Source organism: Anolis sagrei, chromosome Y (assembly GCF_037176765.1).
Source record: "Anolis sagrei isolate rAnoSag1 chromosome Y, rAnoSag1.mat, whole genome shotgun sequence".
NCBI classification, from domain to species: domain Eukaryota; kingdom Metazoa; phylum Chordata; class Lepidosauria; order Squamata; family Dactyloidae; genus Anolis; species Anolis sagrei.
The window spans coordinates 23,524,988-23,543,630 of NC_090035.1; the positions used below are offsets into that span (position 1 = coordinate 23,524,988).

General features: G+C 44.9%; 1 pseudogene; it reads left to right on the forward strand.

Annotated features, from left to right (window-relative positions):
• LOC137095554 (amiloride-sensitive sodium channel subunit beta-like) overlaps positions 1 to 18,643 on the forward strand; it is an 85,406-nt pseudogene that overhangs the window by 55,318 nt on the left and 11,445 nt on the right.

Consider the following 18,643-nt stretch of genomic DNA (forward strand, 5'->3'; position numbering starts at 1 on the left):
GGAACAGTCCGCAGGCAAGAAAGCAAACAGGGAAATAACTACTAGGCCGAGACTTCATACTCTCCGCTCAAATTTGGAACAAATTTGCAAATATACATTGTCACATATTACTCTACAATAACAATACAACAAACTTTAAACTTTTATTAAAACCACCAAGTCTGTGATAAGTCTTTGGTAAGTTTCAGTCTTTTCTTAGGAGGCCGTCTTGATTGGAGTCTTCCTGCTGTGGTCATCTGCACTTGGGCCTTCTTCTTGGGCGACACCCATAAGCCAAAAGTTCCAGGAAGCACTTTGGTCCTTTAAAACAATGTCTCATACCTTGACGTCCTTGTGGGGGTGCTGTCCAACCTTTCTTCTCTGGAGTTGATTCAGGAAGCTCTGGAAAGGTCAATGGTTTGTTGTCCTTTGGAGAACCAGGGTCTGCGAGGCATCCGGAACCCAACAGCTAGCTGGAACGCAGCAACCTCCGTGTGGACGCCCCTTGAAAATGATGTCTGCAGGTCTCTCCTCAGCGGCGATGTGAATCCACCGACTTGGCTTAGCACAGGAAATGCTCTTGTTGTTTCTATCTGGCCTTTTGCTGGTCTCACACGCAGTATTTGGCCCCACAGGAATGGAATCCTGGCAAGCTGACGTTTTGAGCAATACCTTTTTGTGGGATGGCACTGCTGCAGGGGACACTGCCTCTGTTGCCTCAAGCTGCTCAGAATCACAATGGAATGCATGAGCACCAGACCCCAGAAAATCTGATTTGCAGCCACTGAAACATGGAGCCTCTTTCTCAGCAGTTTTGGCAAGCAGCACCTGCTGTGTGAGTGGAAGGCCAGGTGGAGTGCCAGATGTATCACTGGAGTCAAAGGCTAATCTCACTTTGTCAGGCTTAATGTCTTTAAAGGAAAGGGGAGCTATCCAGTTTCCCTCTTCCAACTGCACTGCTTATTTGTTTGGAATGCCCATAAACCTTTGCTCCTTTCTGGAGAAGCTCAAATAATCACCCCTACAAGCAGATTCAAAAATTGGCAAGTTGTCAATGATCGAACTTGAACAGCAAACACTGATTTGACTTAAACAGCTTTGCAATTGTATAGGGCATGACTTGGAAGATTTGCTGCAGCCCAGTAGCTTGGATGTGGCTGGAGGGCACATTTTGTCCTTGCAAACTGGCCCTATGACTATCCGCCCTAACGGAAGCTTCTGGGCGATAGGAGCTCCTGGAGGGCCTTTTATTTGTTCTAGGATTTGAAATAAATCTGGGCAGTCAGAACCTAAAAGGAGAGCTATGTCAGCCTCTATGTCTATGTCAGGGATCTGACTTTCAAGTCTCTTTAAATGAGGATGACTCTCAACCACTGATTTGGTAACTATTTGACCTTTGTTCCTTGGTATGGTGGAACACTCAAGCAATGCAGGCAACTTGAAACTTGTCTTGCTACCACACGGGGAGATGGTGAAGCCTGATGTAACTCTTCCCTGCAGTTTCTGTTGGCCAGTGCAGGTGGACATTACGTACTCTATAGTTTTGGCTTTGATGTTGAACATATCAAAGAAACTAGGGGTAGCTAAAGATGCATCACTCTGTGAATCCAGGGCAACATAAAGTCTCTTCTTCAGTTGAGGCTTTCCTTGAGGGAAAACCTCAGCCAAACAAATCGGGTGGCAGGTTCGTTGCTGATCGGAACTCTGACATAGCTTGGTGCAAGCTACAGCGGTCTTATTTTCTTCCTTGTGAAGACTAGGATTCACAGTTTATATTGCTTTTACAGAGCCCGACCCTCCCTCTTTAGAGTTGACTGCTTTACCCCTGGCTTTGAAATTGTGCATGGCAGTGCAATGTTTTGCAGCATTGCATTCCGTACATTTTACTGTAGACTTGCTGTCCCTTGCAAAATGTCTTTGGGAACTGCAACACCTAAAGCAGACCTTTGCGTTTTCCACTATGGCAACTCTTTCTTTGTAAGACCTTTTAGCAAACTCGGTGCAGTCTGCGAGTCTATGGGGCCTTTTATGTAGAGGGCAAAGAATTTCTTTAGTCTCTGGTCCACACTCAGGCCCTTGTTGAATAACTTCTGTGGACTTAACAGAAAAGGCAGACCTTTTGCCACCATCTGGCAGGTTCTTCTGAGCTTCAAAAAACCTTTCCTGTCGAGGGCCTTGGTAAAGAGTGGGAAATCCTGTTTGAGGATCATTTCTTTCCCTTGCAACTCTGTTTACTAATGCAGCAAGGTGTGCAAAAGAAGGGTATTTTTGCATATTCTGCTCCTTATAAGTGAAGACTTCTTTTCCCCATGCTTTGAAATTGGAAGGGAAGCTTTTGCAGAATTTGCCTCTGAGTGATATATTGGTCCAGGGAGCTGTGGGTTGGCCATGGCAGATTCTAACTCCACTAACAGGTCACTTAAATCCCATAGTTGCTTATAGTTCTTGAGTTTAAGAACTGGAAAACTATGATGTCTATTTAGGAGAGAAGTCTCTATTTCAGAGGAGGCCCCATATCTCTCATAAGCTGTGACCAGGCAGAATCTAGCGCCCTTTCAGGGTCTGATACATGAGCGGCATAGACTTTCTGAACCTGAAGCGAAGAAGTAGGACCCAGCCAAGAATGAAGCAAAGTAAGCTCCTCATCAGCAGATAACTGTAAATCTTTTATAGCCCTTTTAAAGGTTGTCTTCCAAATGTGGAAGTCTTCTGGCTGGTCTGAAAACCTTTGAATCCCCTCTTTTGAGGCTTTTTGAGGCTTTTGAAGAAGGCTTTTGAAGAAGGAGGGGTTCCAGGCCACAGATGGCATAGAAAACATTTGATTTGGCACAGAAAAAACTGCTTTTTTCCTCTCTGCACCTTTGCCCTGACGCAAAGGAGAATCACCTGAGGCTATGGTTTGATTGGGGAAGGAATTCTGGACACAAGGTGCATTGTCCAAAAACTCCACTTTAACTTCTTTCTCAGGTTTGGGGTCAGGGAGGGACCAGGTAGCAGGAACAGGGGAACAGGTGGAGATCATAAAGGACTGGCTCCCCGCTGTAGACTTCTGCACTTTGACAGGACTCTCATTTTTGTGAAAGACTGCTGCTGATGGCTGATGGTTACGCTGAGGTGCAGATCTTTCCCCCTCAGCATTAGGCAGATCCTCTATTGTGTTGGTATTAATAGGGCTGAGCTCTTTGGTGGTGACATCTTTGTCAGACAAGAGAAGAAATTACATCTTTGGTTCGATGTCCTCCTGAGGCAGCAGCCTAACATTTTCAGGAATCAACTCGTCCTGAAAAGCTTTGGCAAGAATTTTTGCCTTAACAGCAAGCTTGGCCGCTCCTTTGGCCTTTTCTGATATATTTCTTTTGCTTTGTAAAGCTGTTAACTGGGCTTCCATTTCAGCTTGCTGTATGGCCTGCTTAGCTTGTATTTCAGCTTGGTGCTTGGCCTGATCAGCTTCTAGTTGAGAGAAGTCAAGCTCTTTGGCAGCCATAGCCGATTCAGCCTCTGCCTGCAAGATTTGCGCCTTGAGCTTCATCCTCTCAACTTCTTTGAAATGTTGGGCTGCCACAGAAAAATCTTACTGTGGCAAGATGAGGCACTATTGCTGCCAGCACTGGAATTTGATCTATGCGATCTGTGTGTGACAGAACCTTTGGCACTTAGAGGATGGTGAGGGTAGAAACCCTTGCTGGACTTGGGGCTTCTAGTAGGGGATAAAGAGTAAGCCTCCCTCAGCTGAAATTCCTGAAGCCGAAACTGTGCAGCTTCAAGCATGGCATTAAACTCTCTTTCTTTACTTTGATAGTCCAGTGATAATACTTGCAGCCTTACTTGGGCATCATCATCATTAATGTTTGTAAGGGCTTGTTGTTGCCTTTCTATAATAGTTTTCCAGAGTAAAAAAACTATCCTGGAGCTCTTCTTTATGCACTGCTATTACCTCAGGGTCTCTGGAGGCTGACAAAGTTTTCATGCCATACTGCAGGTGTTTCCAAGCACTTTCTGCCTTCACAATTAAATGACTTTCCCTTTCCAGCAACAGCTGTAGGGCCTTTTCTGTGGAGTGCCTAATTATGTGAACGGGAGCTGTGTACATGTATGTCTGCACTTCCATCAGAAAGCCCATCCATTCTTGTTGTTCACTGGTTGCTGAGGCAACAACTCTATGTGGGTGAAGAGGACTGAGTGTGAGGCAAAATGTTCACACAGCCTACTGTCACCACCTATGTTATAACAGCAAAACAACAATTTACTGGGATAGGTTAAAGAGTCTTCTAACTCCTTTTCCTCAAAAAAATGCAAGAACAGGCCCCAAAACACCTTTTCCCACTCTTTTTAAACTATAAGCACAAATCCCATAGAAATCTATGTAAATGGGAGGACTTCCGGTAGAGGCGGAATGGCAGCGGATGCAGGTTCCTGAGGCTCCGTGAGCCTAGAGAGAGACCTGTGTACCCCTCGTGAGGGAAGGGGTCTCGAAACCCCACAAGTGGTTGGACTCGAGGACCACTTGCAAGCAAAGCTCGAAGCAGTCTTGCGGGGGCGGAAGGAGCGGTCTCCCCTCAAGGGAGGCGGCCACCTCTCGCCTGGCAAGACGCCGAGCCAGCACCCGGAGGGGAAGCACGGCTCGAAAGAGCCGCTATCGCCACCAGCCTCTATTTAAGAAAGAAGGAGCAGAAGGAGACCTATACAGAGCAGGAATAAGAAAGAGACAATAAGAAAGCGAGGAAAAGGGACAGCATCGTCAATATGTAAACAAACAAATAAAATAGTGTGAAGAAGAGAACGGGTGAGAGAGAGAGAGAGAGGAGTTAATGCAAACCAATCAATCCACTAAGGAGAAGGAGAATAAGAAGAAAGGAAAGGAAGAAAAGCGGAAAGCGCTAAGCGAAAAGAGGGAATAGACCCCCGGTTAGAATTTAAGCTCTTCAGAAGCTACTCAACCACTGTGGGGAGAACTCAAGGAGAGACCCGGAGCAGAAAGAGAATGAGGAGAACCTAAGGTAGGCCGGGAAAGACCTGGAAAGATATGGGCCAAGATGTGAAGGAGACATAAGGGTCCTCTATCAAACCCCACCGATTCCCTCACCTTGTGGTTTTCCTGCGCCCTTACATATACCCCCCCCCCCACCCTCTGTGCTCAGTCCCCGAACCTTGCTCCAGGCGATTTGGGCCAAGCCTGCATAAGACCGCTGTTCCTTTAAGCGGCCGCGAAAGAGCTGTCCCTTTAAGTAACTGCTGAAGAACTCCGGAACTAACAATAGCATCTAGTGAGGAAGTAGCCGCCACAAAGAACGCGCCGTGCATCACGCAATGCATGCGCTGCGCCGGCGCGCATGTGGGGGAGACGTGAAGAGGAACATCACCATAGAAACAGCAGCACTCAGAGAGCACTCAGAGAGCAGCGGGAAGAAGCGAAAGGTAAGAAAGCCCAGAAAGCCTGGAAAGCCTAGGAAAGGACTGAGACAGAAAAGTGAAGGCGTAAAGAGGGAGGAGTGGAAGGGGGAAGAAGAAAAGAAAGGGACGTGAGGGGAGGAGAGAAGGGAGCGCGGAGGAATACTGCAAAGGCGGAATGACCCTCACTGTAGGTTATGGCAAAGTGGATAAGAGGAGGGGGTTTAGGACAAGAAAGAAGAGGGAGAAAGGAGTGAAGAGGAAAGAAGAGGACACAGAAGGATCCAGTGCTACGAGAGGAGCTGAGAAAGGAGGGCAACCCTGTGTTTCGAAGCTATAAGCTAAAGGCCACAAGAAGTCTGGCAGAAGAGCGGGGAAAGAAGGGGAAAGAAGGGGAAAACTGTCATATTGGGAAAATAAGTAGAAAAGAAAACACCTGCTGGAGGAATAAATTTGCCACTGGATCATCTGCCATTATCCCACACAGAAATAGGGAATCAACTTATTACGACTCCTCCAAAGAATGACTGAGGGCAAAATGGAGAAATTTTTGACTCAATCAAAGCAAAATAAAACAACTAACGTGACACCTACCTTAGCAAACCCAACAACTGCACAAGGAACTACCCCAATCCCAGCGAGAAGACTCTCAACATCAGTACAAGGGGAGATCTCTCTAAAAGACCTGATGGCAGAAATGTTAAAGATTCAAGAGAATATCGGGGAAAAAATTGAAGATAATCAAATTAAAACTCAGAATAACTTGGAAAAATTGTTTCAGAAGGAAATGGGGAAAATGAGACAGAAACTAAAAGAAGACCTAGCATTGATAAAAAGAGAGGTGGATGGGGCGCAAATGGAGATAAAAGACCTGAAAAAAGAGAATGCCTTACTCAAAAGAAATCAAGGGAAAACAGATGCCAGAATAAAAAGACTTGAAGAAGTTAATGAGAAAATGGAGAGACAACAGGAAATTATTGCAAGTAAGGAAGCAGAATTTTAACTGAGATACAGGAACATCGAGGAGAAAGAAGAGGACAATCTATGAAATATAGTAGCTGAAATTACATCGGAAATCCTAGAAATTCCCATAGAAGAGATGAACAGAGAGATCGATTCGCTTCGGAGGGTGAATTCTAATTATGCGAGAAGAAATAAAGTACCAAGAGACATCGTGGTAACTTTCTGTAGAAGAAATATCAGGGAAGGGATTATAAAAGCAAAGGCAAAAGAACAGATAAATTACAAAGGTAAAAGGGTGATAATCCTCAAGGAATTCTCCTATAGCTCAATGAACAGCAGAAAGAAATATTATTTTCTCACAGACGAACTCAAAAAACACAAAATTAAATTTCGATGGGAAAGGTTGGAAGGAATCCAAGTAACATACAAGGAAAACAAATTTTGGCTTACTTCGGAAGACAAAACAAAAGAGTTCCACCAGAAGCTTATGAAAGATCTTGAAGCTGGGATAAAATCAGGAAAAAGTGAGGAAATGCTCAAAGGAGTAGGTGAGCCAAGGAGAAATACAACCAAAAACACAGAGCAAAGCAAAAAGGAAAAGAAACGACCTAGACCAGACTCCACAGAAGACGAAGAGGGAGAGAAAGAAGTGGGACCTTCAGACCTGGAGACACAAATAATGCATAATGAAGAATATAACATTGTATTCTAATAATGTAAATGGGATGAACTCCCCCAATAAAAGAAAACTCATTTTCAATACACTGAAAAAAGGGAATTATGACGTCATTGCCCTACAGGAGGTCCATGTTACCCAAAAACACAGTAGGTACCTGACCCAACCACAGTTGGGTAAAGAATTCCATTCATTGGCCACACACAAAAAAAAGAGGAGTCGCAATATATGTGAGAGACACAGGGAAAGCCACTATGGCTTTTAAAGATGATGAGGGCAGAATTATAGGTATTAAAACACGTTTAAATAACCAGGAGACACTCATTTGCAACATCTACGCGCCCAACGGCCCTAAAACGAACTTTATAAATACATTAAGGAAAAAGATAGCGGAACAATCATTTGAAAACCTGATTGTGCTGGGGGACTTCAACGGGGTAATAGACTGTGCAAGTGACAAATCCAGGACTGGGAGGAGGAAGCTCAAAGGTGGGAAACTACCTGAGAACTTCCTGAGAATGAAGAGAGACCTTTTCTTGCAAGATGCCTGGAGGGTAAAAAACCCTTACGAAAGGGATTATACCTTCTATTCAAATAGACATGCCGCATAGTCTAGGATAGATATGGCCTGGGTTTCAAACTCGATAGTAACCAACATTAGCAAGATTAAGATAATGCCAAGGCTCAGTTCAGACCACTGCCCCATAGTAGTAGAGCTCCAAGGGAAAAAGTTGCAGAGGAATTGGAAATTAAATGAATTTCTCCTAAAAAAAGAAGAGGATGTGGAATTCTTCAGAAAAAAAAATCAAGGAATACTTTGAGCTTAATAGTAATAAGGGTACCAAACCCGAGGTGGTGTGGGATGCCAGCAAGGCAGTGATTAGAGGGCTTTTTATCCAACAGGGAACGCTCCACAACAGACTAAGAATAACGGCACAGGTGGCGTTGCTAGAGGAAATACGGGCTAAAGAAAAGTTATTAAAGAAGAAGCCAGGAAATAAAAAGCTGAAACTAGAACTTGGGATTCTGAAAAAACAATGGAACACAACACAATTAGAACAGATAGCAAAGAACCTAAAATTCCTGAAGGTAAAGTACTACGCCCAGGCCAATAAACCAGGCAAACTCCTAGCCAAGAAACTTTTGGTAAAAAGACAATCACAATATATAACCAAAATAACCAAAGATGGGATTTCTCATACTGAGGATGAGGAAATTAGGAAAAAGTTCAGTGATTTCTATAAGGACCTTTATAAGAAGGATGAGATACAGGCAGAGAAAATAGTAGAATACTTGGCGACACACAAACCGGATAGACTAACAGAGGAGCAAAGAGATACCCTTAATAAACAGATAGAGGAGAAGGAGATTAGCAAGGCCATAAACAAATTAGTTAATGATAAATTGCCCGGCCCTGATGGAATAACTGCGATATATTATAAGATATACCAAGATGAACTAATACCACACCTAAAAGAAATCTTTAATAATATTATGTTTGAGGCAAGAATTCCGGATTCGTGGCAAGAGGCAACGGTCACTTTGATACACAAGGAAGGCTCGGAGGAAGACTTGTGTGAAGAGCTACAGGCCGATATCACTCTTAAACATCGATTATAAAATCTTCGCAAATGTGATAGCAAATAGATTAAAAACCTTCCTGAGTGACACTATTAATGAAGACCAAACCAGATTTCTACCGAATAGGCATATGAGCGAAAACCTAAGAACTATTTTGAATTTAATTGAGTTCTATGAGGTAAACCCTCAAAGGGAGATCGGTCTGTTGTTTCCCGACGCCGAGAAAGCTTTTGACTGTGTAAATTGGGAGTTTATGTTTTAGCTTGCTAAAGAAAAAGATATGGGATACTAATTCAACAATGTATTAAAAGCAATATATGCAAATCAAAGAGCAAAGATCAGAGTAAATGGCCAGCTCACAGAAGAGATCAAGGTGGAAAAAGGTACTAGACAGGGTTGCGCCCTATACCCTCTGTTGTATATAATGTTGCTGGAAGTCCTGTTAGAGGAAATAAGGAGAGATAAAAACTTGAGAGGTACTAAAATAAGAAAAGAAGAATTCAAACTGAAAGCTTATGCAGACGATTTGGTTTACATAATGGAAAATCCTGTGGAAACAGTTTTAAATTGGAAAAAAAATTAATGAATATGGAGAAGTGGCAGGTCTGAGAATTAACGAGACAAAGATGAAATTTCTAACGAAGAATATCAGGGAAACCAAGAAAGCTGAATTAGAGAAAATCTCACATTTTAGGATTACTAATAAGATCAAGTACCTAGGGATAAATCTAACTGCTAATAACTCACAACTTGTGAAAAATAATTACGAACAAGTATGGAGAGATATAAGCAAAAAATTGGAAAGTTGGAAACAACTGAATTTGAGTTTGCTGGGTAGAGTGGCCATGATAAAAATGAACGTACTCCCGAAGATGATTTTTCTCTTTCAAATGATACCTGTGTTGAGAACTAAACATTGCTTTAATCGTTGGAAGAGAGATATTCTGAAATTCATTTGGTGTGGCAAAAAAGCTAGGATTAAATATAAGACCATCAAGGGAGGGGGGGGGGGCTGGGCCTACCCGACTTACAATTCTACTTTGAGGCCAGTGCTTTGACATGGGTAAGGGAGTGGGCCTTATTAAAGAGAAAGAAACTACTAAATCTGGAGGGAGCAGATACTAGGAGGGGTTGGCATGCGTACTTATGTCATGGGAAGGATAAGATTGAAAAGAATTTTTCCAATCATTTTATTAGAGCGGCCCTCCTCAAGGTATGGGGAAAATATAAGACCAGGTTTTATAGCAAAACGCCTTTATGGCTATCCCCAATAGAGGCCTGTCACAAAAGAGAGCTCCCCAGCGAAAATTGGCATACATATAGGCTATTGATGGAAAGAAAGGAAAAGCAGTGGAAGTTAGAAACACTAAGGACTCTAGATGGAAAATTTTCTTGGTTCCACTACCTACAAGTCTTAGACTGTTACAAGGAAGACAACAAAATCGTTTTTGCCCCCCAGGAGACATTTTGGGAGACAATCATGAAGAAAGATAAAAAATTAATAAAAGGGTTATATCAGAAATTACTCGAATGGGCCACTGAGACAGAGCTCATTTAAGAAAACATGATCTCCTGGGCTTAAGATTTGGGGCATACCATTCTGCTTAAAGAATGGGAGGATTTATGGAGGAGAAAAATAAAGTTTGCCAAGTCAGTAAACATCACAGAAAGCTGATACAAAGTGTTTGTACGTTGGCATCTAACACACCAAAAATTGGCAAAATTTTATAAAGGTACATGTAATCTGTGTTGGAAATGCGGTACAAAGCTAGGCACTTACCTGCATATGTGGTGGCATTGCAAAAGAGCCAGGGCTTATTGGAGGGAAATACACCACCACGTACAGGGAATTCTACAAGTTAAATTTGAGTTGAGAGCAGAATACTATTTACTGCACTTACTAGATTTCGAATTGGATCGAAACAAGGAGAGACTATTGTATCACTTCTCTGCGACAGCGAGAAATGTGTTCGCCAGCGAATGGAAATCAAAAGAACTGCCGTCTTTGGAAGCCTGGCTGTTAAAAATTACTGAATTTTTGGAACTAGACTCTCTTGCAAACATGGTATACGGTGTTAGTAAAAAGAAAGGGATTGATTGGCAACCTCTAAGTCAATACTTAAAAGCTAAGAAAAATGTTAGACTATAACGCATAAATGTTGAGCAGATGACGTTGTTACTATAGAAAGAGTACGGAATCTTTGTACCAGTTGAAATACCTCGTAATCTGTTGGGGAAGTCCAATGTTTTAAATGTAACCCCTACCACTCCCCCCCCCCTTCAGTTCCCACCACATCCCCCCCTCCCCCTCTCCCCCCTCTCCGAAAGTGTTGTGTGTTACTTTCTAATGGTAGCCGTGTGTGACATAAAGGACTCAGGGGATAGGGAGCCCTCTGTTATTGGTATTTGCACTGTTGTATGTGTCAGTTGATGTAAGTGTCCGTCGATCGGGTCTTTGTATCCATGTGAAAGCACTGTTGGTTGTATTTAAGTGAAAAACCTCAATAAAAAAAAGAAATCTATGTAAATGGTGAAGACAAAATGGCTGCCGCTTCTTTTGAGGGGACAATATGGCAATGAGGAAACAGTGCCTTTTCCTCTCACACACACCCTGAAGGAGTGGGCTCTTTCTTTTCTAACTCTCTATAAGCAATCCGAACCGGCTACAGGCTGATCAGGCACCTTAGCACTATGGAAGCTGTGCCTTTCTCTCTTACACGCATTCACAAAAGGAGTGGGCTCTCTCTTTTTTAAACTCTCTAATAGCAATCTGAATCGGCTGCACGCCAATCAGGCTCCTTAGCACTATGATGGCACACCAGGTAGATCTAATGAGAAAACTAAATGTGTCTGGCTATTTTCCCAGTGACCATCGGTATGCCCTATAAGTACTGTAATTCCCCCAAAATAAAACTCTACAGACAAGACTAAATTCAAACAATTGAGTTTACTAAACAATTAAGATGAATCAAGGTATAAAAGTGCAGTTTGATTATGATATAGAGTTAGAATAGTAAAATATAAACTCTGAGGTAACAACTATAATTTCTATGAGGTAAATATAACTACTAACTATGGCATATTCTATAATCTACAAACTCTAACACATGTATGGCTATTAACTATGGCATATATTGTTTATGAACTCTGGGGCATGTATATCTATTAACTAGTCTCTATAGCATATCTAGGAGCCCCCGGTGGCGCAGTGGGTTAAAGCACTGAGCTGCTGAGCTTGTTGATTGAAAGGTCGCAGGTTCGATTCCGGGAAGCGGCGTGAGCTTCCGCTGTCCGCCCTAGCTTCTGCCAAGCTAGCAGTTCGAAAACATGCAAATGTGAGTAGATCAATAGGTACCGCTCCGGCGGGAAGGTAACGGCGCTCCATGCAGTCATGCCAGCCACATGACCTTGGAGGTGTCTACGGACAACTCTGGCTCTTCGGCTTAGAAATGGAGATGAGCACCACACCCCAAAGTCAGACATGACTGGACTTTGTATCCAGGGGACTACTTTTACCTTACCTTTTATAACATATACAAATCTATAATCTATGGAGCATGTATTGGCTATAGACTATGGCATGTATTGTCTATGAACTCTGGGGCATGTATGTGCTAAGGATGGCCTGTTCAGACTGCAAGCCAGACCAGACACTTTCTGGCAACCAACTATAAGCTATTGTCCAAAAAGAATGGGGATAAAGGTTCTTTCACCAGCCCATTCTGGCTCTGAGACAGAATGGGCTGCACCAACCGAGCTTGGCCTCTAGGGGGAACCTAAGCTTCTCCCCTAAACTAAGCAAAAGGGAACAGTCCGCAGGCAAGAAAGCAAACAGGGAAATAACTACTAGGCCGAGACTTCACAGGGGCCATTATGCTTCCTTCCTCCATAGTGGAAGAAATGGAGGCTGAATGGGCATCTGTTGAGAGTACTTTGATGGTACATTTCCTGCCTGAATGAAGAAGGTTGGATGGCCTTTTGGGTCTCTTCTAACTGATATGTATGATATGTATTTTTAATACAGGGTAGATCAGGCATGGGCAAGCTTGGGCCCTCCAGGTGTTTGGGACTACAATTCCCACAATTACTAACAGCCTCAGGCTGTTAAATTGTGGGACTTGCAGTGCAAAACACTTGGAGGGCCAAAGTTTAACCATACCTGGGTTAGATGGTCATCTGTCGGGAAGGAACAGATAATGTCTTCCACAATGACAGAAGAGGTTGGACTGGATGGCCTTTGGAGGGTTCCTCCCAACTCTAGGAGTCTTTGTCTTTATGAAAGTGGCTCTGTTGACAGTCTGGATCCCTCAGTCTTCCTTTGTCATAAGATACAAGGCACATACCATGGGGCACACTGCACACTCTGAAGGGGAAACAATAGTGTGCCTCTATGCAGAGGGAGAAGGAGGGAAACGCAGGCAGAGTGGAACAGAGCATCCTACTCTTTACCGTCCTGCAGATGTAGGAGCCCCTCCATTCCCTCCTCTCCAGTGACCCCTTTCTTTCCCCTTCCAGGAACTTCACCCGCCTCTACCACCCGGACCATGGCAACTGCTTCACTTTCAACTGGGGCATGGACAAGGAGCAACTCATTTCCTCCAACCCCGGAGCAGAGTTTGGTAGGTGCCCCTTCCCTCCAGAGGAATATGGTGGTCCTGGGAGGACTTCCTTGCCGTTTCTCCTCAGACTGCCATCTTCCTCCTCCTCCTCTTCCTCAATCTCAGGGCTGAAGCTCATCCTGGATGTGAGCCAGGCAGACTACATCCCCTTCCTGACTACAATGGCTGGAGCCCGGCTCATACTCCATGAACAGGAGAGCTTCCCCTTCCTCAATGTCCAGGGCATCTACGCCATGGCCGGCACAGAGACCATTGGCATCATGGTGGTACATGGGAAAAGGGCGGCCAGGTGCCAGTCCTCTGCTCAACTGTTGTCTCGCAGATAGCCAAATGTTGCTTTACCATCTGTTTACTCATTGCTCATTGATGGCTGATGAGTCTCAACCAGAATGGATCCTTCCAACTGCAAAATGGTACTTGGATGACAGGCAAGTAGTGGATACGTTTGCATGAAGGGAAAGCAGCAGAGCCTAATGTGAATAAATGATATTTCTTCCATTCTAAGATGCTTATAGAGACATCCATAAAAACAGGATTTTGTCTTAGAATCACAGGTGATCTTGTGCATTTTGTTGGCAGTGGGAATACTGAAATTAGGGTGCGTCTTACAATGGAAGAAATAGGTAGTTGCCACCCAGAGCTGTATTTAGATGCACCTTCCTTTTTTCTTTCCCAGGATGAGCTCAAGCGGTTGGGGTCTCCCTACAGCGACTGCACAGACAACGGCTCTGACATCCCCGTCCGCAGCCTCTATGAGGACTATCTTGCCTTCCAGGTGAGCAGCCAAGGCCCTTTTACCACCCAAATCATGGGGAAACCCAGTGATTTGGACACCTTTGGGCACCAAAGCTAAAAGGGCCAGGTCCTGATCTATCCTCCCTGGGAACAAAGTGAGAAGGAGACACAGCTGGACCATGTTCCTGTCTCCCTCAAGGCCAGACAGAGCCAACCAAGCTTTGTATAAACTGCACAGTTGAAGGCCAAGATGCCAGCAGCGGAAATGACTCCTCAGGCAGATCCTACAGAAGGATTGTGACGATGTGTAACTTTTATTCTCATGTTTATGTGTTGTTTAGACAGTGGTTGATAAATGGTAAGTATGAAGGAATATATTTTGTTGGAGATGGTGGCTTGGCGTTAGCTGGGTTGCTATAGCAACAGGGACGGAGCCAACTGCCTCTTCACGGGGCAGCTGTTTTGAAAGTCAGTCAGTAAGACGGTGAGCTACTGGGAAGACTGAGTCTCTGGGTGGAGATTCAGGGAATTAATTGGTGACCAATGGGGTTACAGAAAAGGACCCGGTAGTGATAAAACTACAGGGGGTTATTGATTCTGAGTTAAGAATCAAGGTTTGACTGGGAGCCAAATCTGTTAATAAGCCTTTTAGCTTATTTGTTTTATTAGGACAGTTGTCCAGAAGTTACATCTGCTTATAGAAACCTCTTGAAGTCTGTGCCTGAGATTACTCATGAAACCTTACTAATGTAACCAATCAAGATTTGTGCCTCTTGTGAAGAAACAGTTAAACATGTTATACTCCTGTTAAAATAAACTTGTTACTGTTTTCCTCAAGCCTTGCCTGATACAGTTTCTCTCAAGGCAAACAGCCTGCATAAGAAGTAAAGTAAAGGCAGGGACAGTAAACGCTACGCTATCAAATGAATAAAGCCTTCTGTAATTAATAGTCCCTTTATAAAATAGCTCCTAAGTGGATATTGATCGTTGCCTGGCTTTTCTCACAGATTAGGTGGCAGTAAGCTTTAACCACACTCCTTCACAAAGATCTACTCCATCCAGGTGGGTCATGTCCAGCTGTTCCTCTATCGTGAGTTCCCCCTGGGCTCCTGTTTCCTGCGCTCTTCTCTTTGCAGATCCCAAGATCATACCTAGAAACAGGGAAGCCACACTAGCAGTATCCTAAACCTTCAGATTTCAGGGCCCAGACTCTAAGACCAAGTCATTGCCCTTAGTCAGTATCCCAGGAGGAGGGACAACCGCATCCTCTTCAGAGCATTCCTTAAACAGCAGGCAGGAACACGATGTAAATGCACTTTTACATTATTTGCAAGGCACTGCTATCACCCTGAGACTCCTCCCTTTGCCCTGCAGAGTGGAGAAAGGGGTTCAGGCCTCCAGACTTGGAAATAAGTGGCCTTGCAAATCCAAAGAGCTTCTGATTGCGGCCATACTCATCCTCCTTATTAGAGGGCAGGAAGGAAAGGGACCGGACAGAGGCCATGCAGTGGGTATAGAGTCAGACTTAAACTCTGAGCCTTTGGGGCATCCTCTTCAAAGCATGATGGCTGCTACTGTCCCCCCCCCCCCCCCTTCAAATATTCAACCAGGGCCCTTCTTCTTCCCAGGCTTGCCTGCGCTCCTGCTTCCAGGCTGAGGTGGTGGAGAAATATGGGTTGCTTACCTGTAACCATAGTTTCCTGAGTAGTCACCTGCAAATATGCACATATGGTATTCCTGTGCCTGCGCAGGCCCAACTTTGGAACTTCTAGAAATCAAAGAAACAATTTACCCCTCCTGGCCCCTCCCTCCCCCACCTCGGGTATATAAGGCCCCTGGGCGGAGCCTACCACTAGTTCTCTTCCACCAAAAAACTGGCCAGAAGGCGTGGCATGACATCCGAGGGGAGGAAGGGTGGGGATGTGCGTATTTGCAGGTGACCACTCAGGAAACTACGGTTACAGGTAAGCAACCCATATTTTCCTGTCGTAGTCAACTGCGAATCGCACATATGGTAGATTCACAAGCTCTAATTTATGGCAGGAGGGTGTCATGCCACTGCCGAAAACAGGACTACCCCACCAAAATTGGCCTGTCTCCTAGAAACAATATCCAGCTTGTAATGGGAGACAAAAGTACTAGGGGAAGCCCAAATTGCTGCCCTGCACACCATATCCAATGGAATGCCCTTCATGAATGCTGCCGATGCAGCCATAGCTCTTGTTGAATGACCCCGTATCTGTTGTGGGAGATCCCTCCCTGACAATTTGTAATATGTACGTATAGTAGAAACGATCCAAGCTGAGAAACGCTGGGAGGACACTGGACAACCTCGCATGTCCCTACGATATTTAATAAACAACCTAGGAGAAGTCCTAAAATCAGCTGTTCTCTGAACATAGAACGCCAAAGCCCTCCGAACATCCAGTAAATGCAGATTCCTTTCTAAAGGAGTCTCAGGGTTCTGAAAGAACGAAGGCAACACCAATTCCTGAGACATATGGAACCTGGTTGCAACCTTAGGTAAAAATGCTACATCAGTGCGTAAGACTACCTTATCCCTATGGAACCTCAAGTATGGAGGGTCTACCCACAATGCACACAGTTCGCTAGCTCTCCTGGCCGATGTTATTGCCACTAAAAAGGCCCCCTTCCAAGTAAGGTAGGCTAAATCCATGGTAGCCAGAGGTTCAAAGGGGGCCTTCATTAGAAAAGACAACACCAATTCCAGATCCCAGGTGGGGACCACTGGAGCTATGGTTGGTTTAATATTGGCTAGACCTTTGAAGAAGGATTTCACCATGGAGTCCAAAAAACAAGACAAGTCAGCCTTCCTACGGAACCAAGAGATGGCTGCTAAGTAACATTTTAAAGATGAATTAGACAAACCTTTCTCGTACAGAGATACCATAAACTCCAAAACTAGGGAAATCGGAGCTGATTCTGGTTCCTGACCACATGCTCTAGCGTAATCCCTAAAACGGGCCCATTTAAAAATATATGATCTTTTCGTGGAGGGTCTATGCGCCGCATCAATAATGGTTAAAACGGATTGTGACAGAGACTGAGTCGGGATACCTAGGCCGGCTGTATTCGCCAAGCCGTGAGCTTCAGAAGGTGTAAGTCTCAGTAGAAGACTCGTCCCTCTTGGAACGTCAATAGGTCCAATCTGTTCCTGAATCTCCTGAAAGTTCCCTGGGACAAGTGTAAGAGGGGAGCAAACCATGGTTGCCGAGGCCACCACGGTATCACCAGAATGCAGCGGGCGTTGTCCCGTTGTAACTTTGCAACCACCCTTAGTAGCAAGGGGAATGGGGGAAAGTCACGGCCCTCCCCCAGCCGAGCAGGAACGCATCTCCCAGGCATCCCTCTTCTGGAGGGTGCCTCATCCTCACACAAAATCTGACACACTTCTTGTTCTCCGGAGTGGCAAAGAGGTCGATCTCCGGAGTTCCCCACTCCTGAAAAAGTTGATGCACCTCGTCCCTGTTCAAAGACCAGTCATGACAACCCATTGGGTTCCTGCTCAGAGCGTCCTCAAGGGAGTTCTCCTCCCCTGGGAGATGGGCCGCAACCAAGTAAATCCCTCTCTGAATGCACCACTCCCAGATCTGAAATGTGAGCCCCAGAAGACGTTGGGAGTGGGTGCCCCCCTGTTTGTTCAAATAATACATAACGGTCATGTTGTCCGTCAGTATTTGGACTATGGTGTTGTGAATCATCTGCTCGAAGGATTTTAGGGCCCTTTCTATGGCCATGAGCTCTAGAACGTTTATGTGTAGAGCGGCCTCTCCTGGCGCCCATCTTCCGTGGGTGACGAGGCCATTTGAATGAGCTCCCCAACCCATAAGGGAGGAATCTGTTGTGACCGTATGTGACGGGACAGGAGGGTGGAAGGGTAGCCCCATGCAAACACTGGGGGTGTGTCCACTCCCATAGAGAGCAGCGTACTTCCTGTGGTAGCACTAGCATGGTACAGGGGTCGTCCGTAATGGGGTTGAAGTTCAACCTGAACCAATCCTGAAGGGGGCGCAACCGAAGTCTGAGAAGGGGTTGACCGATGTGGTAGATACCATGTGGTCCAATAGGACCTGTATCTGCCTGGCAGACAGGTAAGTTGAGGTTAGGGCTAGCGTGATGTGCTCTTGAAGCGCGAAGAAACGGTTCCCCGGGAGGTAGGCCCTCTGTGAGGAGGAATCCAGAAGAGCGCCAATGAACTGGATCCGGTAGACCGGACGCAGCAGCGACTTCTCCAGGTTTGCCACCAGGCCCAGATGCTGCAGAAGAGACAAAACAATATGGACATGGTCCTGTAATTGGGAGTATGACATGGAAACCAGGAGCCAATCATCTATGTAAGGATAAACCATAATCCCCTGGGTCCGGAGGTGTGCAATGACTACTGCCATGCATTTTGTGAACACACGGGGCGCAGTGCTTAAGCCAAATGGGAGTACGTTATACCAGAAATCCCTGCAGCCCACCATGAACGACAAGAACCTGCGATTGTGAGGTACTATTGACAAATGAAAGTACGCATCTTTCAGGTAAATAGTGGCAAACCAGACATTCTTAGACAACAACGGCAGAATAGCTGACAGAGTGACCATACAAAATTTTTTGGGCAAAATGGATTTATTCAAGGCCCGTAAATTCAGGATGGCTCTGAAGCCCCCTCCATGCTTGTTAACCACAAAATACT